Source organism: Passer montanus, unplaced genomic scaffold, assembly GCF_014805655.1.
Source record: "Passer montanus isolate IOZ18808 unplaced genomic scaffold, ASM1480565v1 scaffold38, whole genome shotgun sequence".
NCBI lineage: Eukaryota > Metazoa > Chordata > Aves > Passeriformes > Passeridae > Passer > Passer montanus.
The window spans coordinates 4,003,742-4,031,254 of NW_024368596.1; the positions used below are offsets into that span (position 1 = coordinate 4,003,742).

The following is a 27,513-nucleotide window of genomic DNA, read 5'->3' on the forward strand; positions in this document are numbered from 1 at the left end:
CTCAACATCATACATCTACTGCAGTGTTTCTCTCAATTAACTAAGGAAAAGTGTATTAGGCATACATCAAAACTGCATTGCAGCTAGAGCTGCCAATTACTTATGGCAAAAGGGAGCTGATTCATCCGACTGTATGTGGGCCTTGGCTGGAGTTTTCCCAAAACGCAACAAGAAAAGAAGAAAACCTCAGTGAACCTCCCCCTCATTCCCACTCCTTCCTCCCCCACAAATCACAGCCAAGAGGCCTGTGCTTGCAAAAGCAGCATTTCCTGGAGGATTCTTTCTTCAAATCACTCCTTTTCTAAATTCAGACAAAACACACAAATCAAAATCCATTTGCATATGATATATACGCATACAATGACACCCCTCCCAAACATTTACAAGCAAAAGGCAATGCAAAGGGTCTGAAGCACCTTTAAATCCCCAGCACTCAGAGATCCCTACATCTTCCACTCCGAACTCACAGCATTCCGAGGCCACCTGTGCACGGAGAGTGCAATGGCTACCTGACAACACTTGGCCTGGCACCAGCCTGCAGCAGCTGAGCAGGGGCTGGGGGGCCTTGTCTTGCTGCTCACAGCAGTCACAAAACAGAACATTTCTGCTAAGCACAAGCACATCCTGAATCCAGACCTTTTCACAAGTTTCCGTTGTCAGAAGCATTTAACACCTAACATATCACAAGTAGCAATTCTCCATCCAACATGTCCCTCCTTCACTTTGTGTGTCTCAAATGAGCCTTGTGGCTTTAGGGGTGCCGGGGCTTTTCTCTCCCTGGCACTGCTGGATAGAAATTGTTCTTATTATTTGCCATGGACTCATTTAGGCACCTGCTAGCCTAGGTTTTCAAGGTCCCTTGCCACACACCAACACCACTATTTCCCACACTGAATTCAGGACAAAAAACTTCAATCCATTTTACTTCTATCTTTCATTGCTCTGACAGCACCCTACTGATGACCTTGGGCATCTGACTTCATCCTTTTGTTTCCAGTGTGTTTGACATGAGTCAACCTGGCACCCAGCCCCCCTGGAGCAGTCAGACCCTGCCTTAACACATCTCTGCTTTTTTTTTCCAGGCCAAGATTTTTAGGCATTTATTGTAGATCTTTAAAACAGTTTTCACAGAAAATATGCTTCGAGATCCTCGGAGTGCAGAATAATGCTAGACACATACACTTACTGCTCACTGCCTTCTGGGACCAACATTCAAAATTCCAGTGAGCACAGAAGGGAGCCTGAGCTGCCTCTTCCATGACAAGGGGGATCAGGAGTCAGACACAGCTCCATGGACCACAACGCAATGCCTCAACAGCACTGCAGGGCAGACCAGTGCAAGGTGTCTTCTGACTAATGACCCCACCAACAAAAGCAATCAGTCTCATGAGAACTTGGGCTTTAGAGGCTGCTGGATTACACAAGAGCACAACTTCTTCCTCTCCTTACCCAAAAGCCAGTCCTATTATGGGTTGATTTTGGGATGATGTTTACCAGACTGTTTGTGGGTACACAGACAGCTGTGTGTAACTCCTGTTCCAGTACTGAAGCAACTACAGTCAGGATAGATGCACTCCTCAAACAGAGTCACATGTGTGCAGGTATACCCATGAGAGCAGGCTCTGCCATTCTGCTGAGATCAGCACTGCAAACAACATGAAATGCAGCTCCAAAACTACTCAAGAATCAGGTAACAGACCTCCTGTGTCATGTGTGGGCCTGGGAACTTCATCCATGTGCTGCTGTGTTTACTAAGGGAGACAAAAGAGAGCTTACCAAACCAAGGACTTAGAACTGGAAAACTGCCTTATAACCACATTCTTATTGCTTCTCCTTACTACATGAAGAAGACTGACATTTACCTTGAGTGTCCAGAGTGCTCCACAGACTATGGGAGAAGACAAGGCATGTCCTGAAGATCAGGTTGTTCAAAAGCTCTGTTTGCATTACAAGCTATGGCGTAGAAGTGCCCCCTAATCAGAGATGCTTTGTGGACAATTTACTTCAGAAACACACAAAGATAGCAGAAGTTCCAGCATTTCAGTACCACAACAGATTTCAAGAATGGTCCAATCTCTGTGTGTGAGCTGTCAATATACTGCAGAAAAGAATAAGACTCCACTCTCAGCTTATTCCTTCTGAAAGGCTAACCATTATTCATTAGTGCCCCTAAAGAGGGGGATTCTGCATTCCCCTAGTGCAAGAAGAAGTGGAGAGAGAAGAAGAGTATGGAGAGAAGGTGTGGCACAGGCCATGGGGCAGAAATAAAGGAGAAGACTGCCCCCACAGACTGCCATTCTAGATACTTTCAAATATTACCCCACCTCTTTCTGGTTCATGCATCCTACAAAGTACAAGGCACCTTCTTCAAAAATAAACGAATCAGGGAGCAAATTCTGTCTGTTTTAGTCTTTTGTCAGAAATCTCACTTCCTCCCAGCTTGAATTCTCTGGAATTAAGAGAGAAAAGTCATAGCACAGCACAGCTGATGTACCCCACATCTGTAGGAAACGCCACCCTGAGCTGCATAGGCTTGCTAAAGAGATCAAACGTGGATGTAAGCAGCTCTTTTCTGGAGCAGGCATCGCTTCAGCTGTTAAAATATTCATGCACCAATAGGAGCTGTGGTATCAATGTCTGTCCCTGATACAAACAAACCTGAGCTAAAGCTTGACAATCTGTGTTATGCAGAGTGGAATCACAATTAAAAGCATTTCCCAAGCCTCCGTTTCTGCAAACACACATATGACAGCTTTTCTGGTGACACATCAAGAGCAACCCAAATCCAAGTCTACAATCTTCTGCCTGTGAGGGCAGGAGACATTAAAAACAGCTTTAGCAAATGCCCAGGATTTTAATTGTGTGCCTTCAGTTTTTCCCTCTCAGGTTTACCATGCACCAGCAGCCCTGTGGTTCATCTGGGGAGTGGCTGGATACACCTGATAAATATGAGCTGGCATCTGGGCACTGCAGGTTGAATCAAGACTCCCCGCAGGGAAGCGCCTAGAAAATTTCTGATCTGGAGGATTTTCTCCTTCACAATAGGGAATAGAGAAGTAACAGACAGAAAATGGAAAACATTAGGCCTTTCACTCCCCTCAAGAGACACACAGAAGTACTTTCCAGTGCCCTTTCTAAATAGGGAAACTGATTTTTTGATGCCAGCAAATGGACAGAGGCTGGGGGGGTGGGGGGTACAGCTGCTGCCCCTTCAACAATACTGTCTGGAGAAATGAGTCCACCCAGGTGATATGGCAAGAAAACATTTTAGTACTGCCCTCATCACATGCACTGAACTGTGCATACACCCTGCAGAGCAACACTGAGCCTGCTAAGGTGCCAGAGCATTTTCAACACTTGAGGATTAGAAAGGAAATGAGAATGGTTTGGCTCTGGAGCCTGTGCCATACTGCAATGTTGAAATGGCAGTTTGTTTGAGTTTACGGGGATCTATGGCTGGACAAAAATGACATTGCAGTACCCTGAGTTGTGGCAAAGTGAAGTACATGCATGAGCAGCAAGCTGGCCCACAGCACAGAGCTCAGTGGTCCACGTGCCAGATGTCACTTTCAGAAGTCAAAGGGTCACATCCAAATCTTTGTTTCCATTCCCTGAGAAAGCACACTTCTGCCATCGGGTCAATAAACAAACATGAAATTACCCAAAGATTCTCTGAGCATGTTTTCGATCCAAACTGCCTTAACTTGCTTCTGATGGCAACAGACAGTACGTATGACCAGAGCAGAGCAAAGGATGTGTATCCAACCTTACCTTTGCCATTCCCCAACTTTGACCCTTACAGTGCTGTATCAGAGCACCACACCAAGCCCCAAACCCAGCACATGGAGGCACTGAACACTATTTCAACTGTGGAACTGGCAGCACAGACTCCAGAGACGTTCAGAGACGTGCTTTGTTCTGCCTCACTCCAGACTCAGTCACATCTGTCAGTACACTACTAGATAAGCAAATGACAATAATAAAACTAATGTTGGGAAATGAGCACACTGAATATATAACAACACTATTTTACCCGTGAACACTTAATGCATACAGCCCTAACTGTAAGTCTTTAGAGCAAAACAAAGCAACATTCGTAGCAGAGGTTTCCTAACTGAGCAGGACATGCCCCTCTTTAAGAGGGACATGATTTCCAAGTCTGCCTCTGGAAGGAATGATACAAGACAGGCCATCAGAGTACCTGGAGGTGCACCTAGCCCAGTGCCCCAAGAGCCAGACTTGCAGGTAGGGCTGGTGCCGTATGCTGACACAAAGATCCTCCCAACCCAGAAGCCAACAACCTGGAGTGCTTGCAGGCCTGTCTGTCCCCTGCCCAGGGCTCCCTGGGATCAAGAGCTCCAGAAAAGGGGGACATGAAATTGCATCAACAACATCACAGGCTTCCTGGATGCCTATCAGCGGCACTGCCAGGGCGGCTGCCGTGGTGCTTGCCCAGAGCAAGGTGCACCCAACCTGCCACATCCCACACCACCCGTGAGTGCCACCTTGCAGCCCAATTCCCCATCTCAGAAAACCTAGGAAGTTTAAGTTGGCTTAAAACCTAGCAAGCCAACTTAGCTTGTCAGAGCTAAGTTGGAGCAGTGCAACTGCACAAGCAAAACGGGAAGTCCTTTGGCAATCTCCAACAAAGCAGAGTGACACACTTGCTGTTCACTGCATACAAGCCACAGCTGCTGGTCTTCACCTGGAAAAAATCTCCAGAACTCCAAGCACTGAGAATATCCACTAGCAAACCACACACTTTTATAATATTTTTCCACTATAAAATTACTGCTAGGAGCAGGAGAAAACCAGCGACAGCAGGTCTGAGAGAAGACATTCATATCAGTGTCTCTACCTGTGCTGACCCTGGCCCAGTGAAACCTACTAATTACCACTCAGCCTAATGCCATTCTTCAAGTAACAGGAAAATCAAAGCAAACATAAGGGAAGATCCACAATCTCGACTATTTGCGTCTGAAAGGTAAAAAGCAAAATACAGCTACAGGAAGAAAATGCTAGCTAAACAAAAAATAGCAGTAGAGAATGAAAAAGTTTATTTCTGCAGGTGAAGCTAATTCATGTTCTTCTCTCTCCTTTCTACCGCTGCCCTCCTCATTAAGTTCTCAGAGAAAAGCTGCAAGCACCTTTGAGCTAAGGATGATAATGAAAGAGGAAGATCACAGTGGGCTTCTGCCTGCCTAGTGTGCAGCACAGCAAGAACAGAAATCAGTACTCAAACCAGAGAAGCACAAAGTGACACCACTGTTAATGTCCCAAAGTCACAGGGAGTTCAACCAGAGAGGCAGAGGAAGCCAAATCTGGCAACATCTCCCCTGTGACCAGTTCTGTGCAGGCACGGCTAAAATGAAGGAGGAGCTGCAGGCAGATCTAAAAGACCTTCAGATTCCCAGCTGGTTTTGATCCCAGAACACAGGCAGCTCCAGGGACGCTTGGATCCACAGTCACAATTAAAGTATTAAAAGAAAAAGAGAAGAAAGCTTCAGGCAAAGGGAACAGGAACTGAAAATGGGACTATCCCACAAACCAGCTCTCCTCTAGGAGCAAATGCTGCCAGGCCAGAAAATAGCTAACACAAGAGTCAGATTTGCTATGGCCAAAAATATGTTGTAGAGTTCAATGTGTCTGATCTATCCCTGTAATTGTATGTGCAAAACTTGCACAGAAATACAGGGGGTTAGAGGAAGACAACCTCTTGTGCCCAGTTTTGTTTTTCTAGTCTTTGTGAGTCAGCTCAAGACACAGCTCAGGACAATCTGGTCTCCAGCTTCCACACGTTTTCTGAGTTTTGGTCAGATCCTTACAGAGGAATTGCCCTGTCAACACTCTACCTGGAAAGGTAAAGTTCTCCTCCCTGCAGTCAGCAGTAAAATATTCTCCGGGGAATAACTTCTGGGAAACCCTCCTACAGTCCTGCTGGGCCTGACAGTTTAGAGGGCACAAAGCCGCCATCAGTCCCTATTCCCTGCAGTCAGCAGTAAAATGCTCTCCAACTTCTGGGAAACCCTCCTACAGTCTTGCTGGGCCTGACAGTTTAGAGGGCACAAAGCCGCCATCAGTCCCTACAAAAAGGCAGCACACTTGTGTTAGAGCCGTGAGGTGAATGAGGCCCAAGCTCAGGGCCTGTGACAGCCAAAGTGGCTCACCCTGGCTATTGCCTCCTGCAGCACTGCTGCACAGCTGTCTCTCAAATTGTTGCTGCTGCAAGTGGTGGCCCATGAGGCCTGAAACTTAATCCTGTAACAGGAGCTCCTGAGACTCACTTTTAGTTGTCCAGAGTCACTCAGTGAAGAAATGCCATCGAGGCACATCTTGGTTCAGAGTACAACCTCCTCTGCAGCCCAGAGGCAGCTGTTTGCAGCCCCCCACCGATGAAGCCAGCCAGCCCCCAGCCCCCTGCACCAGCCTGCCACCAGCTCCTGTGCCCAGCTGCACACTCAAGGAATGCATTTCCAAGCCATGCAGCTCCATAGAGCCACAAGCATCACCCTCCCTCACCAGCCTGGGCTCACTGCAGAACCCCCAGCTCAGGGCAATCCTTCCCCTCTGTGCACATAACCTGCCATGGCAACCTTCCCTCCTGGGCCTCCAACAACGCACCAGTCCATGTCCCAGGCCTGCAACCCATTCCCCCGACCCCTAATGTACCCCGCATTCTGCTCACATCATTGGGTAACCTGTGACTGGAGGGCCGAGGCTCCTCTGCAGCCATGTGCCACACTTCCACTTCCCCCGGTACAGCGTCCTCCTCCCCCCGGCTGGCTCCGGAGCTGTGCCCGAGCCCCTCCTCCCGCTGACAGCCACAGAGAAGGCGGATTCACACGACGGGGGCCAGGGAAGCCGGGCTCATCGCCCCTCCGGCCGCGGCGCGCTCTTCCCTCTGCGGCTCGGGCAGGCAGCAGCCTGGCCCCGGCCCTCCCCACAGCCCGTCCTCCTCCCCTCCAAGGCGGTCCATGTCAGCCCCAGAGCCGCCCAGCAAAGCCCATGCTCATCTCCGGCCTCCAGGCTCCCTGTGCCGGCATCCCCGGCCGTGCCCAGAAAGACAAGAGAAAGCAGCGTCCCCTCTCGGGCAGCCCCAGCGCCGGGTCGGATGCGGGCAGGTGGGGCAGCAGCGGCACGGAGCCCTTAAGGGGTTTGCCAAACCCTCCACACACACCCAGGCTGTTCACCCCCTGGCACACGCTGTGCCCACCCCGCAAACGGAAGGGAGCGGGGAGAGGCAAAATCCAGCCCCTCAACACCCCTCGGGCTGCAGGGCCCCGAACAGCCCCGCTCTCCCCAGCCTGGCCCAGCATCTCTTTCAGATGCTGCTCGCTTTGAAACCATGGCTTCTCCTGCCTGAATTCCCCCAGCCTTCCACGTTAAACACCTCGCTGTATTTAAAAGGCTCGTTTTCCGGCATCGGTGAAAACTGGATGTGAAAACTGCCTCAGTGACCAGCAAAAGGGGCCACTCGTGCCGAGGGCACCCCCCCGCCGGAGGAGGGAAGCCTGGAGCGGCCAGACATCACGCCGGAGCACTTCCTCGGCTGGCTGGTGTACAAGTCTGGGACAAAGGGACAACCCAGCTCAGGGACCAGCTCCACTGTGGCATCAGGCACCACCATGCACGCACAGAGAGAGACCACCCTTCCCTGAAGGGATTTCGGGAAAAAACTTGGCAGGTGCCAAGGTCAATCGGATGCGCGTTGCCAATAACGAGTATTAAAAAAGGAGAAGAAAAAAAAAAAAAAGAAAGGGAAAAAAAAAAAGGCGGGGTTATTTATAGCCCAGAATTTCTCACTCCTCTGCAGAAGCGCAGCCCAGAGGCGGCATTGTTGGGAGATGGGGAACACACGCACCGCGGCCGCGCTAATGGCCGGTGCCGGCGCTGACACAACTTCAGCTGCGGCTCTGCGGCTCCGGGAATCCTTCCCGCAGGACACCGGGCTCCGGCCACCGCCGACTGCCCGGCAACACACGTGTCACTGACGGCAGCGGCACCCCGGAGACGCAGAGACAGCCCGGCACGGGCGCACCGGCCCTGCCCGCGGCGTCATCCTCCCATCGTCGGGAGGAGACCGGGCACCGCAGACGCGGCCACGGGCACCGCGCTTCGCCGGCGGCCGCAGGGCCCGGCCGGGGTTATCTGGAACCGCCCCGGCCGAGGTTACCTGGAACTGCGGTCGCTCATTGCTGCGCGGCCGGGGTCACCCGGAGCCGCGGTGCTCCCTGCCGCCCGGCCGGGGTTACCTGGAGCCGCCGCCGCTCATCGCCGCCCCGCCCGTCCCCCGGGGGCTGGGGCTGGGGGCAAATCTCGTGTTTCAAGGCAGCGCGCAGGCACGGCGCGGCGCGGGGGGGTGCTCGCCCTCCCGGCCCCTCGCCCGCTGCCCCCTCAGAGGGGCGCGGAACCTGCGAGGCGGCACCGGCGCCGGGCGAGGGGTCCCGAGAGGCATCATCACGCTCCCTGGTCTTCGTCCGCTGGGAATGGGAAATGCACCGCGAAATTCGGGGCTCCCCCGGATGACGTCTGCGTGTGACAGCCTGCGGGCTTCTCCTGTCCGCATCCAAACGTGGCAGAAGGCCAGCGGGAGTGGGGCTGGAGCAACCAGCTCCGGCCACTCCTGCGACAAAGAGGGCACTTCCCTGCAAACAGCTCCCGACGCACCAGAAGAAAAAAATCTTATTCACGGTCTGTCTTTTCCATTCTCCTTCATTCTTTTAGAATTGTGCTTCCCTAGGCAATGTGTGGTCCTTCTCCTGCTCCTTCTGAATCCACGAGTTCAGCTCCTCCATGAAAGGTATCAAAAGTAGAAACAGACCCAGCTTTGATGAGGATGATCTCACATTTACAATATTTCCAGGGGGAAAAAAAGAAAGTGCCGATAAACATGAGCAATTTTACAATCTCTGTGGCAGAGGCTGCAGGACCCTGGGCACGGAGCTGTGCTGGGGCTGGGAGCACCAGCCGTGCCCTGGTCTGGGGGCTGTGCCTGGTCCCAGGGCTGGCAGGAAGCTCTACCTGCTCCAAGTGCCGCCAGTGCAAAGGGCTGTGCTGTCACATACCAAAGTGAGCACACCTTTGACCACCTTTTTGTTTGATTTGTTGGGATTTTTTTCCTGATGGAGATGCAGAGTGTGTGTAATAACACATTATGGAACAGCCAAGAGCAGGCAATGAAGACTTACCTTCTGCTGGCTGCTATTGCCAAAGGTAAGGCAGGCCACGTGTATCCAAGAGGAGATAACAAACTGTCCAGCCCCACCACAGGACATGTGATCTTCTCTGACCACGAGTGATCAGGCTGCTGCCTTGCAGCTCGTTCAAAGGACCGGTTCCCCAGAAGCAAGAACTCATTGAGTCACCCAGTCCACACTGACGTGACAAGCAGCCCTGACTGAATCACTCCCATCCCCTCCTGCTGTAAGCCGAAGTCTCACCAAGGTTTTCTTCCCCAGTGTGAGTCAAATCTGTCACTTAGCTGGCTGGTTCTGCAGTGATTACAGTCAAGCCATAGAGCAAATTGTCAGTGTTCTTTCCACTCCCACACAGAATTACTCCTGTGGATAGATGACTTTCAGGATCTTCTAAGGTAAGCAGGAATTGTGAAAATCTGCCATCCCTCAACAATGGAAGAAGAGGCCTTCCATTTTCTGCTGCATTTGGTGTCCATGTGACAGTGTCAGTGTCCAGTGACAGCACTGCGTGCATCCAGGAGGGCTGGGACGAGCAATGGGGTAACTCCTGCAGAGGACACACTCTTTTGTTGAGCCAAAGGGGGTTAATTAGCAGAGAGTGCAGGTTTTGGCCTTCGGCTCTTCTCACATCCAAGTCCACGTAAAGCTTCTGGAGGAATGTCCTGTGACTGCAGCGAGGAAGGGAACGCAGCTGCAGGAGCTGTCAGGGTCCCTGCAGGCTCAGCCAGCCCTGCAAACCACACTGGCTGCTGCAAACTGCTGTTTACAACAGCCCAGAGCTGCAAAGAACTGAGCAGATGGGGGACCAGCAGTACCCAGCCACCTTTGGAGTAAAAATCATTCCCGATGGCTTTGGAAATTACTTGGTTGTTTACCAGCCCCACACCCTGGAGTACCACGAGCCATGGGAAAGGCTTCCAAAAGGGGGAGGCAGCTCAAGGAAAAGCTGCAGATAGAGCATGAAATCAGGCAATTCCAGTTGTTAGGGCTGAATCTGTGAGTGAATCACTTCCATTCCTTTTAAAAAGTCCAACTAAAATACAGTTTTAGCATAAACTTTTAGCAGAACTGCTCATAGGAGCACCATAAGAAAACTGCAGGCTCTCTGAAGCACCAAGCCCAGGTCAGGCTGCCCTTTGCCAAAGGCTGGACAACAACAGATGAAGGAAGAGTTTCAGTTTCCTTTCCCCTGTGAAAGAACAGAAACTTGACTCTGTGACTGCACGCAGTAAAAAAGCAGATCAGATCTCTTACACTCAGCCCTGTCCAAAGCTACAACTCTCCTGGGAGCCAAAGAAACTTTGCAAGCATTGACTGAGCACAGTGGAGTTTTGCCTGAAAATTACAGAGGGTTTTTAAATCTCTGTGCCTTTCAGGTTGGCCTTTGGAGACCACAAAGCTCTTGAACCTGTGCATTTCAGCCTTCCAGGCTTCTCCAGCTATCTTTAAGCTGTTAAATGGAAGCCAGCTGCCCCATACCTGCTGGAAAGCTGACTTTGCACGCCTGTCCCCTGCCTGCCTGGCAAAGGAGACAAAGAGTGGCAGCAAAAGCAAAGGCCACAAAGGGAAAATTGCCCAAACCACAGAGCTCCCTTGCTCTTCATGCCAGCTGTAATGAGGCTGACCCTCTTGGAACTGGAGGGCTCTGCTGCACACTATAAGCAGCTGCATGTGCTGACAATGGGCACATTACTCAAGCACATTGCTGGGAGAGGGGAGAAAAGAAAAAATGAGTGATTGCATGGTCAAGGCACCTACACAGTCCCAGGGTGCCAGGCTCGGCAGTGCAAGCTGGACTTGCTCCATGGGTCCACCTGGGATGGTCTGGGCTGTGCCAGACCTGCAGAGTGTGGCTGGGCCTGACCTGGCCCAGACATGACGTGGTGATGGCTTTATCCTCACAGGCCATAGGAAAGCAGGTCAGTCCCTGCTAACATCAGTTCTGTGTGACTGTCACATGCATGTCCCAGCGAGTTGGAAATGCTTTGAGAGTCCTCACACCCACCCACGTGGTCCAGCCTCCAAGACCTGCAGGGCCTGCCCAAACCCTGTTTTTTCAGGAGCCATCTGGTCTCTGAGCAAGAATCTCATCCTGCAAAAATAACTTTGGAAGCTGCCCTAATTTGAGCCCCAATGCTTTAGGTGTCTGTGAAAAAAAGAAGCAGGAGGAAGGACCTGGCTGGACCATGTGCATCACCAACCCCAACAGCTCCTTTCTTGTGTACTAAAATAGGCAGGATTGGCTGTATACAACCATCAGTGCTGGAGTGTCTCTGTGATGGGCTGTGCACAAGCTTCCCAGCCCTTCCTTGGGGTGTTCCCAGCCAGGAGTGGTGCAAGAGCAACTCCTTCCTGAAGCTGCAACCCCACAGAAATTCACGGCCAGGTAGCCAACACCTAGCAAAGCAAGAGAAAAATTTTACCTCTGAGCAACAAATAGCCTTCAAAACATGCCTGAGGGCTTCAAAAGCCCAGTGCCAGGTAACCTCACCTGTTAAATATAATCAGCTAGAACCTCCCAAACTGACTGCAGAACTGCAGACTTGCACTGCCTGACCAGCAGCCTTACCTGTGCCAGGGGAGCATGCAAAGCTCAATGTCTCAGCAAAGGACACCAAGCACCAGATTTTCAGAATCAAAGGTACACTGGGATGTAGCCAGTGAGTTAAGAAAGTCTTTCTTGAGCAAAAAGAGGAATTCTTTCAAAGAGCTGCCTAATCCTTCTTTCACAGGGAATGCACTCAAGCAGGGCAGGAATTCAGGAATTCCTGCAGATACACATCTGCAGGAAGCCTTGTTCAGTGCTGTGTAGGATGTAACCTTAATAGGACACATGGTTCCAGAGGTGGCTCAGACGTGCCCTAGTGAAGGCACAAGGGCACAGAGTAAACCCCTCTGCTTCAGCAGGGCAGGAAGGTGGACACAGCCTTCATCTACACCAGAACTGGTCCTGCATTTACCACACCTTGCTGGCAAACACGACAGTCTGACCAGTGTGACTGCTGACGGGGTGTCAGTAGGTTTTCATGAGAAGAGGTTTTCCCATTAAGGATCCCAATAACCTGGCAACTCAGTGGTAGCTGCCACAGAGTTCACCTTACAGATAAAATTAACTGTGACCATCAATCCATCCCCATCAACAAAACCCCAATAAGAAGCAACCTATTCTGTCCCCTAAGAGCTGTGGGTATTGCAGTCCCCTGCAGTTTTCCCCCTTGCTGGGCTGCTGAGGCACCAGCACTCGGCCCCACGGTCCCACTCCTCCCCGAGGCTGCATTACTTGGGGGACTGTGGGAGCCCCTCTGCCAGCCCTGCAGAGACCAGGCAGCTCCAGGGGGGTCTGAAATGGCACAACAGCAGCACTTGATTAACTGTGCCAGGGGCTGATGTGGAGAGCACTGGGGGAGGGGACACGGAGGGACACTGAAAGCTGACAATTGAATTTGGAGGCCTGCTTGGCCCATGATGTCATGGCTTCCCAGCGCCCCGGCTGGGATTGGCTGTGGGTGAGCATCTGCTGGGAGCTGGGGATGGTTATTTGCCTGAGGTTCAGACCTTTCCCAGCGGCTCTGAATCAAGCTGGTTGTCCTGACAACCTGGATAGTGGCAGCTTCTGATAACCACGTAATGAGGTTGTCACAAAAAGGAGTCCCTCCATCAGAGAGGTTTAGGGATCATTAATGTTTCCGAGGGAGTGTGAGAGAAGAAGAGGTAAGGGGACCATCTGGCAATGCTGGAGCACGTCAACAGCATCCTTGGAAAGGAGCTTCATTAGACAGGAACCTCCTACTGGCACGTAGCGATGGGAACAGGCGGGCAGCCTGCCAGAGCAAGGGTCCCAACTGCTCAGCTGGGCAACGCTGGGCTCCAGGCAAACACGGAGCAGGGAGGACACACAGGTGCTGCCTGGGAATGATTCAAGTTGCTGAGCAGTGGAAGTGCCCAGGGCCCACGTGGGATCAGGACAGTAACAGCCTGGGACAAGTGGCACAGTGAGGCTGGCACAGAGGCCTTGCCACGGTGCTGCAGCTCTCACGTGCTGCCTCTTGGAGGTTAAGGCACTGAGACACTCTGTGCCTTAGTTTACCCCTTCTGCAGGTAGCTTCTGTGAGTGGTTAGAATACTTCCCACTCCTGTCCTGCAGTCTTGCTCAGGGCAGGACACACAGAGCAGTGCAGCTCATTCAAAGAGAATTCATGCATGATTCTGCTGTCCTGAGGATCCCTCTTGGCTCAGGTGCAAGATGACCCCTAAAGACTGAACCTGTGGGATCATGCAAGGCACCAAACACTGTGTCTTCCCCTTGGATCTTCTCAGCTCAGGAAACTCTTTGTCCTTCACCATGTCCTTGTGAAACAGGGATTTCATTCACCCTGTACTCAGACCTGCAAGGTGCCTCCTGTGGCTGCACTAACAGTGGATTGAGGTGCTGCAGTGTGAAACCTTCATGGATGGCAGTAACACCACACCTTGGAGAAGCTCAGCTGCCGAACTACTGATCCTCAGGACCAAGATCCTGGAGAAGAATGCCCCTCTTTGTGTTAAATAACACACTTAAAAAAAAATTTCCTGTAAAATGATAAAGTCTGAATCTTTCCTAGAGGAGACAGAAATTACCTCCATAGATAAGTCCTTATGAATCTTCCAGCAATAATTGACAGAATGTGTCTTTTATGTAATTTTAATCTGTTTTAAAATATCTACTAAGTGTAAACACTTGCTAAAGTCAGTGTAAGACTTTATTAATACACTTAATACTTTATTTAGTAATAAAGTTTTTCTGTTAAAAGCTGCTGTACTTTTAGTACATATTTTTACCTCAAACCATGACTTCCCTATTCAAAATTAGTGCTTCAACTGTGGATTTAACTGAGCTCTAATAAGACTATTAACACATGTCAATTAAATACCAATCAGCTACTAGAGACTGCATTTAATAGATAAATTTCTTAATATACTACTGCTATACCTCGTTAAAATTGTGTTGAATCTTCACAACTGTTGTAAACAATCAAGTGGGATATAATCCACCTCCAGGAGCTAGTAAAACTGAATGTAGTGCTCTCCTACTCTGGGGAGGTGTGTGATACAAAATTCAAAGCTAAGACAAAGACCCATTTGATTACACATAACAGAAGCACTCTCAGATTAATAGTAGGCATCAGGTTCACAAATCCTGCCTCTCTCAGAAAGGACAGGAATGTCTGCAAAGAGATCCCCAACCTGGAAGAGGGTTTTGCCAGAGGGAAACAACAGGAGCTGGTACTGCTCATACTTGTGCTCTGCAATCCTGCCTGAGCTGTCTTTAGGGATTCTTCCCACAGCATTGCTGCTCCAGTTTTGGCAGAGGGGAAACTGAGGCAAAGCGCAGCTCAGGCTGGGCAGCAGCTCAGTGGCAGCTGTACAGTAGCTTTGCCTCCCATGGATCCCCAGTGTCACTCCCAGCCCCCTTTTTGTTTTGTGAATTGCAATTTAAATCACCTTCCAACAGGAGTAGCAGGACTAGCTTGAATGTATCCAGCCCTACCTTAACACAGCTTGTAAACAGAACACATCACAGCTTCCTGCAGAAACACCAGTGGGATCCAGGATTTTTCAGGAGAATCCCTGTCAAGTCCAATCCTGTCTGGCTTGCACTTAAACACCAACCATGCTCCTTCACGGGGAACATCCCATTTGACTGAACACAAGCAAAGATGACCCACCTGCCTGCAGAATTTTATCTGCTCAAGATGCTGAATTCAGTCTGCTCTCAGGATTGAGAAAGCCAAGATCTACCCTATCTATCCAAACAGCACAGAATGGTTTCCAGTCCTTCCTGGCACCAGAGGATAAGATTCTTCACCCAGAGGAGTGTGGGCAAGCTGTCACAGCCCAGCACAAACACCAGATTTCCCAATACATGGCCATGCCCAATCCCCTGCAGCAGAGAATCTCAGCAGAGGTTGAGAGATCCCTTCCCCTGTAGGAACATCTATACATGACTATGGTGTAGTACACTTTAAAGGCACAATCTGACAGTAAAACCACCACAGCAAGATGGGCAAGTGCAGCAAATTTATCTTCTCCAAAAATAGTCATTCAACAGTGATTCTTCACTGGAACAGCCACACATCACCGTGCCTCTGTTTTCAGCTTGCAAAATGTCTAGAGGTGGGTGAGACACAGAAAAAACATTCTCCAGGCTGTTTATCTTTGTTTTAATATGGAAAGCATTTGCCAATATACTAGATTTTTACACAAGTCATTCTCCATTTCCCCCCAGCTACTTGTGAGCAGTAATGATACCAATTTTTGTGCCTGCCAAGAGACATCAAAATTGAGAGGCTCAAGAGGTGAAATGTCACCATTTTACAGGCTGCCACACTGTGGCAGTTCAGGCTTAACCATACTGTGGTAGCGTCTGTATCTGGGGTTTTAATTTACATTCACCTCGATGTAATCATTAAGGCTAATTAATGAAGCACTGAGGTGGAGCAAGTGTGAAGCTGCCCTGCCTGCACAGCCCTCAGCTCTTGATAGCTGAGCTCAAGTCTGTCAGTGGGAGACCTGCTGAGCACCCACCTTGATGTACAGACTTGAAAAGGGTAAACCATTGGTGGTACCTGGCATTCTAGAGTTTTAAAAATGCTGAAAATGAAGGCCAGTATTTAATCTGTGACTGTCCAGAGCATCTCAACATCCCAGACCAAAACCACATGAGGGTAACATCCAAAGCAAAGGTATGAAAATTAACTGATTGAAGCAAATCAGGCTGTTAGAAAATGAAATGGAATTAACAGTTTTTACACTGGGACCAGTGCTGAATCTTTTTAAAATGCCTGTTTCTTGGCCAGACATATTTGCAATAAAAAAAATCTTGCTCTCTGGCTCTTTTCCACTGAATGCAGTTATGCTTCAGGAGCAGAAAGGGCTTAGGCAGGGGTTCAGAGCTCTTTTTTGCACTCCATCACCAGAAGATTTCACATGGGGATGATTCTGGCTGGAAGAGACTAGAGTGCTGTTTGCTGTGGAAGGGAAGCAGTGTTGAGCAGTTGCTAGGAAAACTTTGCCATACCTCATCTCCTGCTGCCTTCAGGGTGTGCTGGTGAAAGCAGAAAAGTCTGATGCCACTGGAGTCCATGACTTCCCTGTGAGCCCTGAGACAGGCTCCATGGGAGCAGGAAGGGAGCCAACCTGTGAAGGAAGCAGCAAGGCACTACAAAACAGGGTGGAGATACACACTCATATCCAGAAACCAACAAGCTAAAGAGGAAATACTCTACTTTATTTTCAATTCATCATCCCATAATAACCCAGTCAAAAGACTCCAGGCCTAGACTGAGTTACCTCTGGCTGGCCTGTAGCACACACAAATTCAAAGGTTTGAACCCTTCACAGACCCTAGACCTTCAGCTATGGTATCACAGAGGAGGGTCTGAGTTAATCCTTCAAAGAAGATGAGGCATCTGAAGCTGCTTTCATCTCTAGTGGTTCCTTCTCCTTCCACACATGAAAGTGGATCCTTATGTCCATGTGCCTCCTCCTTCTCATTGAACTCTCTCTTGAAAATCCACTGTTCCCACAACAAATGTTGTGGATCTGAGCATTAACCTCATCCCAGATCAGTATGAACTCTGATTTCACAGCTCCATGGGTGCCATGGGTGAACATGAACAAAGGTGCAAACACACAGCTCTGCAGGATGGCTTGTGAGGGCTGGAGAATGTGGGCTCCCAGCATGCTGCAATGCAAAGGTACCATAGGCATCAGGATAACATCAGCCCACAGGGCCCGAAGAAGAAAAAGGTCTTTATGTGGTTCCCTTTCACAAAGGAAGGCTTCATTGCCTGGAGAATATCCCATGACAGTTAGAGTTTGCTACCAGGCTGGCTCAGGGCAGTGCTCTCCCAGCACCAGAAGACCAGGGACAAGGGTTGTCTGTGCACTTCCACACCAGCCTGAATGATTGAAGCCTTACAGTTAGAAAAAGCATGATAGAGAAAGCCTGTCTTGACTCAGAGAATACCCTTCCCAAGCTTACTGGGGTTGTGACCTGGAAAATTCAAATGCAAGAAACTCTCCAGCTGCTGACCAGGCAAAGTGGTTGGTATTGGATTAAAGATTCTAGGCTCTCTGCTGTAGCACACGGGCACCACCTGCACTGGCTGCAGTGCCCCTCTCTTCTTTAGTGTGCCCAATACCAGCTACAGCAGCAGGACTGAGGCTCTTTGTGATACAAACAATTTGTAACAGCTGAAAAGAAAGATTCCTCTGAAACCTGATTAAGTGAGACATTTCAGGCAGCATTTCAGAAAGCTGGCCCAGAGGAAGGACTATTGACTTAGTGAGACTGACCACATCATGATAGTAAATGGAGAATGTGCCAAAAAGCAAACTTACATTACACATCACCTCAGTGCACTTCTTTAGAGGAGAATATCTCTGCTTCTCCTCTTCACTGTGAACTCTCCAGCACCTTCCTTCCCTTTCTCCCCTGCACACACTTCCAGCTCACTTCACATCAGGACACAGCCAGTAAAACGTGCAAGATTTGTTCATGCCAAGCAGTATTTCTACTGTTTGTGTCCAAACCCTTGGTTTTGTTTGGCCACAAAGGGAACTCCATAAGCAAAAGTGAAGGCTAAGCAGCGTGCAGGTACAAACATCAAGGAGAAGTTAATTCCATAGATTTATCTTCTTGTCATTGGGACAGCTACAGTCTGCTCTGACATAGCATAGATGGAACCAAATATTAGTTTGAAGACAGAAGGCCACTATCCCAGAAATAATCCTTTTATCACAGTTTTATAGAGTCCAGAAAGCAGTGCAGCATGAGTTTTCTGACAACAGAGTAGGTTTTATTTCTTCTCATGATTCTTGAATTATGCATTTCAGTGTACAAAACAACACAGGTTTGACAAGTCTTACCTGAACAGTAGAAGAGTTTTGAACCCCAAGATTAAGGAAAGATATATTCCTGAGACCCTGGCCACATGACAGTCTACAGGAAAAGGGTAAGGCCTGTTGGACATCTTTTCAAAACACTTCCATTGACCAGCTTCTTTAAGAAGTTCAAGGAAGCACCAATTTCAGCATGCATCCACAGGGGGGAAGAACACAATTCATGGAAAATCTGTGAAAGTTTTATTCTCCATCCAGTATGGATCAAAATCAAATGTCATAAGAAAATTTTTTTTAAGAATTGTAAGTATGACCTTTTGGCCATCTTGAGTCAAATGTATAAAACATGACAGTACATTTCAACCCTCACCTCTGACTGTGAAAGTCAGGTGTTTAGGGAATACAGTCAGTCTTATTAATCTGGTACTCAAAGATGTCACCTAATCAAGAGCTGGGCTCAGGAAGAAATCCTCAGCTGACATTGCAAATGCAATGGACTGAATACAATTATTATTTCTATTGCAATTGCTAATATATGAGATGGGGCTGGAAGTCTGATTACCAAGATAAACAGGTGCCATCAATGCCACTGGAGACAGACTGATTGAAGCTTTGGACTTGTCCTGCTCTGCAGTGCCAGGTCAGACTCCCCTTCCACTCCAGACCTGCTGCTATCTGGGAATCCAGTAAGCTCCCATGGGGTCAGAGAATCCCTGTCCCAACAATAGTGTCTGGGTGCGCTCATGCATCACAAAAGCCACAAACCTGCAGGGTTGCCCAACTGTTCTGCTAACCTCCATGTTCCATGACATATTTCCTTCTTCTGGTACCCATAAAATTCAAAGCTCAGAGATCTATGATCTCTGGTAAACCCAGCATATAAACAGAAAAACTATCTCCTTCCATGAGCAAGTTAATTTCTCTTATAAGAGATCTCACATCACGCCTTCATCTCTTCAGCCAAGGCACCAAGACAACCTTCCTTGTCATGGAAGTGCTTTTGCAGTCAGCTGCTAAGTCTCCCTGCCAATCTGAACTCTTCAATGCAAAGATATTTCACAAACCTTCCTCCCAAAAAAATCCTTCACTGAATGAGAGGAAAATGACTGGGGTGCATTGACAGCTTTCAACTATCTGAAATGACTTTGTGAAGTTTTATAGGGACCCAACCCAGCCAAGAACAATCACCCTTAAAACAAAAATTAAAATTAAATATCTTTATTTTTCATGAAGGAAAAACCAGCATGTTCCACTGGAGCACCCACTCCACCTCTGTGTCACTGTGACACCTCCACTGACAGTCACACTTATCTTCTGCCAGTGCCCCATGGAGCCCACCAGGATGGGCCAGCACACTCAGTACTCACCTCCCAGTATTGTATGGAGCAGGTAATGATTCCACACAAACAATCTTTTCAATGACAGCTCCCATCCCATATGGAGGCCACTGGCAGGGAGGAACAGAGCCAGAGGCCAGTGCTGGATTTGGTGGTAGCCCACCTGCCCTCCTGATCCCATGTATCCACACTGCACTCCAGCCAACAGGATGCAGCCAAATGTAACAGGTGATTCCATGACATTACTCCAGCTTACACCAGTGTAAGTAAGACTGGGCTCCTGCCCTCCCTTTGCTGTGCTACCAGTGTGGCTTTATTGTGCAGCTGCAGTCTGAATGCCAACCCACTCTGCCTCTGGCTTTCTGCAGGACCCACACTCTCACGCTTCAGTGCATCCTTGCAGTTGAAACAAGATGTTTGCTCATACATATTTTTAATCCTGTTGCTACCCTGGCTCCTTCTCGTTAGTGGCCTTGCACTGCCATTGGTTCCACACCAGGGGAACAGCCCAATTATCTTGCACAACTCAGGGGAGAGCCACTGCTCCAGGAGGAGAGCACTGCTAGCCCCAGTGGGAACAGCGGCTGTCCCATGGTGATGGGAGGACATCCCAAAAGTTCAGAAAGTCTCAACAAGGCAAGGGAGGAAATGCCAGATAAATTCCTCATCACCAGAGGAAGAGAAACACCATCCTTCTGGCACATGCTGTCTTTGTTACATCTCAGAGGGCAGTGCAGGTAAGGAGAGATTTCTGAGCAGAGCAGCTCCCTGGGGCAGAGCTCTGGGAGTAACGCGGGCTGGGCAAATCCAGGGCACACTCACTCTTTACAGGGCAAAATGCCACACATCACAGAGCCAGAGCTGGCCAGCAGAGACACGCTGCTGAACAGGATGGGCTTACCCATCACCAGTACTTCCGCTGCTGTTGACTTGGGCTGAAGCTCAGTCCAAGCCCAGGCACAGTGACCAGTGTCCCCTTGGAGCTGACACCTACAGGTCAAGCTGCAGTCAGGGCTAGCAGCAGACAGCCTCCTCCCACTCTCCCTGTGCACAGGGAGACACTTCAAGCCTAGGTTGCAGTATGAGGCACAGAAGAAGGTAAGACAAGCATTATGCATTTCAGCTAAGCCAAAATCTCTCTGTTCACATCTCCACACAGACATCACCACAGAGACCCAGCCCTGCTCCTTCAAGCTTGTCATCACATGAGACACGGGCTCCACCTCCCAGGAGAGATCTGATCTGTCAGCTCAGGCTGGGGCACATGAAACCCAGCTCCTTCTCTTCCAAAGAGACAAGTGACTGTACAGCCCTAGCTACACTTAACTGGTGTCTGCAGTGAGGGAAGAGGAGGCTGACTCACCCTTTGGAGGTCCAGTCCCTTCACCACCTGCCTTCCCCAAGCTCTGCACCAGCAAAATGGATTTTCACTTCTAGTCCTGCACACAGTCTTGGGTAATCCCACGTGATTTTGTGTGGCAGCCGTGCTCTTTTTGAAATACTGCATGGTCCAGAACAGATTGACTGCACAGCAAGGTGAATCACAGCTGTGAACAAAATGTCTGGACAATTGCTATGGCAAAAAGACTGGCATTGCTTCATACTACTGCAGCCAATTATCTCCTGGTTGTACAATGAATCCCTTATCACCTTCTCTCACCAGTGCTGGGCAGGAGGAGCTTTACAGCCTTCGCTTTTGCCTCACTAATCTTTGCTGGACTGACAAGTCCCATGGACCAGGAACAGACTGCTCTTCTGGCTCACAAACAGAGCCCACAAACAGCCTTCACTGACTGTTGAAAATGTGCACTCAGATGTCCTGGTGTGCCCTTTTTCCCTTCTAATAAAAGCTGAATGTCACTGTTCACCCCACCAGGAACAAATGCCAGCAGCATGAAGCCCCAATTCTGGCCACTTCTTGTACCAGACAGCAGTTGGACTGACTGTCCCAGGAGAGGGGCACTGGGCAGAATGTGGCATCCCATCTGATGCCAGCATGCCTGGTGCTGTGTAGGCCATCCTGTAGTCAAAAAAACCCCAAATTTTGATGGTGACACCAGTCATCAGCAAACTAGCAGGGCTTCATCACTGCATCCCTTCAGTGCCCTTCAGTGCCCCATCTTTCTACCCTTGTAGAAAGATGAGCTGCTCTGAATGGAAACAGTGTCACCAGCCCCAGCCTCTGCTTACTGCAGCACTGGTCACCTGCCCTGCAGCAGGTGAATGCTGCCCTATTCTGCACTTCTTGCTACACGTGCCAGAAGTGATTGGGGCCCCTGAGACAATGTTGTGTATTCATGAGTGCCATCTGCTGGCACCTTCTCCATTAACCTTTCCAAAGCCACTTAGTGGAGTGTGGAGCTCTCCAGACCCAGAGCACACAGGTACCATTGGCTCCTGTCCCCTTCCTAGCAGGGGAAAAATTCTGTGCCTTTTCCAATATCCCAGACCTTCTGGTGTCATCAGCTGCTGGAAATAAATTAGGTAAATCCATTCTATATCTGCTACATTAATTGTTTAAGTAAAATGAACATGTTTCCCTAGTAGGGTTAAGCACAAGAGTTAAGGAAACACTTGAGACCTCAAGAGATTCTTAGTGATGCTTCCACTATCTGGATAACAAGACATCAACAGAAAAAATGTCCAACATATATATGTACCGGTTTCTTCCTCAAAAGACTGCCTGGCCCTCTGGAACCTCAGTGTCTAAGGGCTGCAGCTGCAAAGAGAACCTTGAGACTCAGAAAGCCAGGAATCTTGCGGAGTATGCTGAGGGCCAGAAAGAATGGCTCTGCCATGAGTGACTTACAGCTTCTGCATCCCCACTGGATGTCTGTCTAAATGACCTCCTCTAATTTAAGCAGAAGTTATTGAGCTTGAAGTAGAAATTTTTGGATAAAAGTTTGTGATCCATTTTGCACAGCAGGTCAGACTACCTGGTCAGAACTGTCCCATTCTCTTGTGACCAGGGCCATGAAGAGAGAGCTGGAATCTGAGAACTGGCAGCCAAAGAACAGCAGGACACTCTAATAGTTTGCCTTCACCTGGGATCAGAGTATCATTAAATCAGTACTTTAGGAGGGAAAATATTAGTATTTCCTACCCAGGTTTTTCTCAGGCGGTAATGAAAAATTAAGGAGATATATATATGGCTGATATGGACTGTGTGCAGTAAACAAATTATGAAAATAAACTAATAGAACATGCAGTGTGGAACTCCTGTACCATATGTGCTATTGTTTATTAATTATATTCTCACAGCAACATACATCTGCAGCACCCTGTAGTCTAAAGCCCCTTCCTTTCTAAGTGTTAATTAGGGCTCACAATCAATGCTGAGAAGTGGAAGAAGTGTGCTGGTCTCTCTTCTATGTTTGTAAAGCCGCAGAAGCAAAATCCAAACAGACTTGCACAAAGTCACAAGGGAAGCAATGCACTGCCACAAAGAGAGCTCAAAACTCCTGGATTCCAGGTTCTTCCCACAGAGAGAGGAAGATTGATAACAAATCCCCAAAGAGGTGGGAATGAGCAAGAAAATCACTAAGAACAGTCTGCGTGTTTTCACACATGAGTTAATTAGATTGTAGCCTAATTAAAATACAGCCTTTGCATCTTGCCTTTCTTCCTTGATGATGCTGGCAGCAGGTATAGGTTGTCCCTACTTTTAAGCTGCAAGCTAGGAAACACCTTCTGACTGTGGAGAGAGTGGGAGAGCCCAGTGATGGGGCTGGAAACCCAGTGACTCCAGTATGGCACCAACTGTGCTCATGGAAAGCACCACTGGATACAGATGCTTGCAAGGCAGAGGGAGACAAATGAAAATACAAAAGGCTCCTCCTCCTAGTGCTTCCTTCCACAGTAAACTTGGTTTTAGAAGCACCAAACACTTGCCATTTCAAATGAAGTTCCCAGGTGTTTGGCACCTCTAGAAAGCAGCTCCTGCACCTTAGCAATTAAAACCAATACAAGTTTAATGCTTTTAGGGGCTGGAATTAAAGACTACTTCTGCCAAAAACTGCAAAAGCCAAGTGGCAATCATGTATCTCTGTATCACAGGGAAGCTAGAAAAATGAAGGCATTACTTGTGTAATGGTATCTCTCCTCCCTTTCTGCCAGGAACATGGTAGGAATGGAATGGACACAATTTACAAAAGGCCACAGAAAAGAAACATTAACCAAAGATTACCTCCACACACAACACCTCATAAATGGGACAGCTCTACCACAATGAAAAAAGGAGGTTTTGTGTACAGATCATTTATAGAGGACACTGGTCTGGTCAATGAAAAAACTGGATTTAACTTGCTTAATCTCCAGCGAGGTCTTATCAGGAACTCACTGCAAAAACCCAACTGTGGCCACCATTGTGCACAGGCAGATGTGTCACAAGCACAGGCTGTCACTGCTGGGGGAAGGAGGTGTTCAGGCACCAAAGGAAGAGGACAGCCCAGGTTCTCTAGTTCATGTCAAGATGAACTGTTATAAAATGAAATACCAATATCTCCCACTACAGAATCAGTTCATGAGTGACTGGAGGTGAAATGCTAAAATACAAAAGTGTGGAAGGGCTGAGCCACAGAGCCAGAGTACCCAGGAGATGCCCAAGGCAGCTTCACCCAGGCTACATGCCCAACATAATTCCCTGCCCAGACAAAACCTCCAGATGCAGACAGTGCTGGAAAGTGTAAGTATTTGGCAGATGAAAAAGCAAAAAACATCTGTAAGCTCCAAAGGTGAAAGACATTACTCTCACCCCTAATAACTTACAGATGTATTTTTCCTTATCTTGTCTGCAAACATTTCAAACTAGCATTGCATTTCCTAGTGAACTATGATGCCCACAGAAGGGAACTCAAGTGAGACAATACAGTACATTGAAAATGAAGTTTCCAAAAGCATTTGAAATAATGGAAGGGAAAAGAAGGGATCAGAAGCGGTAATGAATGAACACAGAGATAGGATTTCACTGTACATCAGAACACTGAGCTTCAAAATCACATGGAAATCCCAGCTTTCCTAGCTGCAACAGGAAATAGCTCCGGAGATCGACTGAAGGCTCTGAGGCAATTCATTTTTCAACAAGACAATGCAGTCTGCAGCCAGAGCATCACACTGCAGTCATGCTGCCTGTTACTCAGTGTGAAAAAAGATCAAAGAGCAAACAGGAAATAATCCAACAAGGCACAGTAAGAAGCTGCAGCCACATCACTGTTCTCTCACCTCCCTGAACACCGGGAGTGTCTGCACTTACACAGAGAAGAAGCTGGTAATGCCAAGCAACCCCTTTTCCTGCTTGCTGCAGTGCTCTGCATACACTTGCTCAGAGTCCCCCACAACTCCAGCACAGCAGGGTCAAAAGAGCCAGAACTCCAGAAAGGTCTAGCTGGGAAAAAAAAAAACAAAGGCCAAGGAAGTACATGTCTTTATGAACTTTGATCAGCTTCCATTCCCTTTTCTCTTCTGTTTTGCTGTCACCTATCATTAAAGTTAAATAACATTTGGTCTTGTTGCCAAGAGACACTGCAGACTCAGAAAGTCAAACTCAGTCCACCCAGCTGGATACTTGCTCCTGGTACACTTGAAGGAAAAGCACAGCATAAGAGGGAGAGAACGGGGGATTCATTCCTGGAAATGTAAATGCCTGATGCCTACCCAACTCATAAAAGAAATATTGCAAAGAGGATGGATACACATTAGATTTATAATTAGGATGATTCTATGCAGGTGTATCAAAAGCAACTGTTAAACAGTGTGAAAAAACCTGATTCACAAGATCCACAAAGGATCTGGGACACAGAACAGCAGCAGCACAATGTCCCACTGCCTCTACAACGAGCAGTCAATATTCCTCCAAAGGTGCCTGCTTATGTTTCACATCCGTTATCTTCCATGCCCATTTCAGTCCTGATCTCAAAAAAGTGCTGTTCATTTCTTCTTCCCAAACCTACCCAGTTCTGCACAGCCATAAGCTGATCATATATTTCCTTGCCTTGAGAAGTCAGGATAAGGACATTCCAAAACCCAAAGAAAAATAAAACAGTGCTGGGTGCTCCTCAGATCATCAAAAACACAGGGCAGCACTGTAGCATGGACACAAAGCTTTCTGCTAGTGGGACAGCATTTTAGGAGGATTTCTGGTTTTCTTTTCTCTTCCTGATGCTTCCTTACAAATCAGGCTCTCTCCCTGCCTAGTTCTCCTGTGCTAGAAGTCTCATTGTAGCTGCAGGGGAAGACAAGACAAGCCATTTTGCTTGCATGGCTGCCTCTGCATTTCAAGCTGATTTGTATGAGACACTGCCACCCAGCACGATTTGCATACATACCAAAATGAGAGACCTGCACAAAATGAAGCAGGAAAACCATTTGTCTCTCCTCTCGGAAAAGGTTATGGATTCTTTGCAAATGTTTACTATTAAGTGTTCCCTAAGCCTCTGAGCTATAGAATTTGTACATAAAAGGGGGTTCACCCTCTTCCCCCAGTCCCACAATCCTGTTTGCTTCAGATTAACATGAATGACCTCCACTTCACTTGAGCTTATTCACTGCCCACAGAGCAGGGCCTGGTTGTACTGAATTATTTCCCTGCCATCATGAAATGCTATTCAGCTGCATAGGAGGGGACAAGGCTGCAGATGCAGGTGTTAGCTTTCTAGAACATTAACTGTTCAACACCCAGACAAGACTCCTATTTAAACCTTACTCAGATCAGAAGGGCTGCAGAAAACCATGACATAAGTATGAGATAGCTGAACTTAACACAGCAGAACACTAGGCCCAAACATGTGATAAAGAAAACAGGGGTGATCTACAGCCTGGTAATTTCATGTGATCACACATGGCAGGGGACAAAGCAGCCCTGCCATGAAATGCTTCATCTCAGCTCCTCCTGCTGCTCCCTCCCTCTCTGTCCTCAGCTGTGTCAGTCACCCAATGTGCCCCACACTTGCTGTCTCAAGAGTGCATCAGAGGCTCTGGGGTGGGTGCTCTTTGAAATGGCTTAATTTAAATTGACATATGAAGTGTCACCTCCAAATTAAGCCAGGCTGAAGAAAGCCCTTCAGGACCTTTATGTCCCTTTTCTCTCTCTCTCTTCCTTCCCCTCTCATGCCACTTTAAAGAGAGCTTGCACATCATTCACCATTCTGGTCACCAATAGAAAAGAACTCCTACCTGAAAGGTGTCTTCAGGTGCATACTCTAAGGGCAGAGAGGATTTGCCCTCATTTCCCCAATCTTCCAAGAATAACAGCCCAGACTGAAGTCCCTCCACAAGTCAGATCTCCTATCAGACACAAACCTAAATTATTTTGGCGTATAAGCACAGATCTGTGTTGAAAAAATGGCCATTGGGCAATTAAAATCTGTTTTCCTCCTTTGTTCTCCAGGCAGGCTGCCTGGCTGACTAGACCCTGTTACTTGGGAAAACAAATATTAGGCCCAATGTACAGCTGGCAGAAAGCCACACGGTGCCATCAATTCCTCTGTTACCCTGACTGAAATTTTGACATATGACTTACAACCACATTGAAGCTCTTAGTTCCTACCTGCACCTCCCATGCTTTCAGATGGCACAATAACTCCACTCACTGATTTTTGCAGACTAGGGACTGACTGTCTCAGACCTAAGTGCATCAGGCTCACAGTGGTCACCCTGTGCAGCATCTGGGCTGCCTGGCAAAACTTACTCTGATATGGACTTTATTGCTTTGGGTTTGGGAGCTTTTCTGGTGATTTGCAAATAATCACAGAGTTCACACACAACGCATAACTACTGTATTTAAATGTTCCATTCATTACTACAAAACAGGATCCTGCCTAGAGAAGCAGAGATTGAAACTTAAAGTAGAGCAGACAAGTGTAAAGGACTGATGGCAATAACTGTCCTGCTCTCACAGAGCAAGGCAATCAAACTGTTTGAATACTTTCAGCACCTGGACTGTCCCAGCAAAAATTCCATCCTCAAACCAACTAAAGAATTACACACCATTCCTTAGTCTGCACAGGCAAGAACTTGCTTTTGCACTCAGCGAATGGTGGTTGGGGCTTCAATTTAAAATACAAAAACCATGTGTTTACTGAAAATCACATGTGACTCTT

General features: G+C 48.3%; 1 protein-coding gene across 3 annotated transcripts in view; it reads right to left on the minus strand.

The window, feature by feature from the left end:
* The window catches only part of LOC120506158 (serine/threonine-protein kinase PAK 3), a 125,815-nt gene that overhangs the window by 61,313 nt on the left and 36,989 nt on the right, over positions 1 to 27,513 (minus strand). The window contains exon 1 of one of the 3 annotated variants that reach the window (XM_039717379.1): positions 8,174 to 8,293. The exons of 1 other annotated variant lie outside the window; for it this stretch is intronic. The gene's annotated coding sequence lies outside the window, so the exon portion shown is untranslated. Of the gene's footprint in view, positions 1 to 8,173; positions 8,297 to 27,513 lie in introns of those variants that run through there. One more of the 3 variants, XM_039717380.1, reaches the window with a different exon arrangement.